Below are 2,346 nucleotides of genomic sequence, written 5' to 3'. Positions count from 1 at the left end.
GGCGAGTACCTTCGAGACGACCTGTTGTGAGTAAAAATGTGACATTTAACCTAGACATTTTAGGAACTTTCTCCTAAAATGTTAGCAGCTTCTATCTGTTACATGAATGTATTACTTTCCTCTACCTACCCAAACACAAACCATGAGCCTTCTGCTAATGATAATGTTATGTTAATAAGGAATAAGATGGTCAATCACCACTGACCATTTTGACAGGAAGGCTGGCTCCCTCCTCCAGTCTCCTGCAGAAGAGGCGGGAGGACATGGAGGTCCACAAAGCTATGAAACGGCAAAGAGAGGTGAAACATATTTCAAACATTTCAAGAAATTTGGCTCAATCCTCCTCCTGTATGATAGTCTCTCTTTACATTCTGTTTGGGTTTCAGGATTTTGAGTCAACTCTCAGGGCCCTGAGAATCCGCAAGAATGAGCTCATAGAGAAATTTGCTGAAATTTGACAACTTTCTTAGGGTACTGTCATAGCTTCTGAACATCACTTCTTAGCCTAAACAATATACTCTACCCATCAGTCAGACTCAGAGATTAATTGGTCATACTCTACCATGACCTCACTCAGAGATAAACTTGTTATACTCACCCATGATCTCTCTCAGGACAACGAGGTGAAACGATGTTGAGCTGTTAGGAAAGCCGGCCGAGAGAGGGAAATGACTAATCAGAAGCAGGTGGACATGGTCACTCTACAGGAGGATACAAAAGCTATCATCAAAGAGAGGGACTGTCTAGGGAAACGAGTGCAAAAGAATGCCATCTACCCCCATTACCTGAATAAAGTGGTACAGGATCTTAGGTCTATACAAGTGCTTAGGCCGTATGGGCTAGGGGTTGATTTTTTCTCTCTAAGTTTCAGGAGGCCCGACAGGTGATGTCTCGCTACGACACGTTGATGCTGACCCAGGAAGACCTGGTGCCCACTACCCAGCAGAACCAGGACAGCACAGAGAAGGCCCGAGCCCAGCTGACCCCCTGCTGCACTACAACACTCTGGCCCAGCTACAGAGCCAGCTGGACAAGGCCCACGCTGAGGGCATCATCTGGGTGAGACATGAGATGATCACTCTCCTTATAATGTGAATGTTATGGTGATTTATCTCTGAGGGACACAGTTTCTCGGACACAGATGAATAAAGCTAGTCCTGGACATAAAAGCTAACTGAATGGCGATCTACCACTGAACTTCCTAGTTTTAGTCTGTGTTGGGGATACCAGCCAGGTTACTAAGAGTCTGAAATCTAAGAGGGTTTAATCAAATGATTACCATTTCTCTCTTGATATACAGGAATCAAGATGGGCCCACATTAAGAACACAGCTGCCAAGAAGACACTTCTGTTGTGCACAATCAAGATTGCCACTATCAATCTTTACCAGAGTGTGTGCAAGAGGGCCAAAGACACTGGGGATTTACCTGTTGCTCCAGAGGACCCTCCTAAGCAGCTGGAGAAGATGCCATAGGCTACTGTGCTGCTGTAAACGCATGACTCAGCATTACTCTGTTTGTGCAAAGTTGAGGGGCTCTAGACTCGAATGCTCATAATATTTACGTAAGAGGAAAGGACCGAGGACACAGATGGTTATTGTATCGTGTGAAACACTTTGACTTCCTGATGTTGCCGGATTCTCTCGGGTGTTTACAGAACATTGGTGCTGTGACATTAGGATTTCAGAGCCTGTTTAAAGAAAGCAATTGTAGCAATAGAGCAAAGGATTACAAAGTATGAAAAGAAACTAGTGGCTGCAGTATTGCCGGCAACATTGATGATGATTAGGAGTATATGCTGCATGGGCTGTTAAGGCATAAGTGTATGAAGTGTGTATTCTTATTTTATATTTATGTAATTAATTAATTGAGCTGTTCTTGTCTATTAATGTTCTGTATTATGTCATGTTTTATGTTTTGTGTGGACCCCAGGAAGAGTAGCTGCTGATTTAGCAGCTTCTAATGGGGATCCTAATAAAATACTATTCATGAACCACTCACAGGATAGGGTATTGTGCATCACAATGAATAGATGGGGGGGGAACTAGAAATGAAGTTCATACTGATATTAATGCAGGTCATGACAGCTGTGGAGAGCTCTGATGCATAGTTTACCTGTCTCTTTTTTCTGATCAAGGGGCTTCCCTTAATCTGCCAGAATATGTAGCAGATATCATATACCTATATTTGCATAAATTGTGAATCCTCTTCAGTGGTTCCCAAACTTTTTATAGTCCTGTACACCTTCAAACATTCAACCTCCAGCTGCGTACCCCCTCTAGCACCAGGGTCAGCACTCTCAAATGTTGTTTTTTGCCATCATTGTAAGCCTGCCACACACACTATA

At 43.3% G+C, this 2,346-nt stretch overlaps 1 long non-coding RNA gene across 1 annotated transcript; it reads left to right on the top strand.

Annotated features, from left to right (window-relative positions):
- The first annotated feature begins 218 nt into the window (after positions 1-218).
- LOC123727339 (uncharacterized) lies at positions 219-1,925 on the top strand. The gene is made up of 4 exons (XR_006759295.1): positions 219-299; positions 387-471; positions 615-1,059; positions 1,301-1,925. It is a non-coding gene; the product is annotated as an uncharacterized lncRNA (long non-coding RNA).
- Positions 1,926-2,346: the final 421 nt, after the last annotated feature.

This window comes from Salmo salar, chromosome ssa15 (assembly GCF_905237065.1).
Source record: "Salmo salar chromosome ssa15, Ssal_v3.1, whole genome shotgun sequence".
Lineage (NCBI taxonomy): Eukaryota > Metazoa > Chordata > Actinopteri > Salmoniformes > Salmonidae > Salmo > Salmo salar.
Note: the sequence above shows the minus strand (reverse complement) of the source record. Positions and strands in the feature narration are given on the sequence as shown.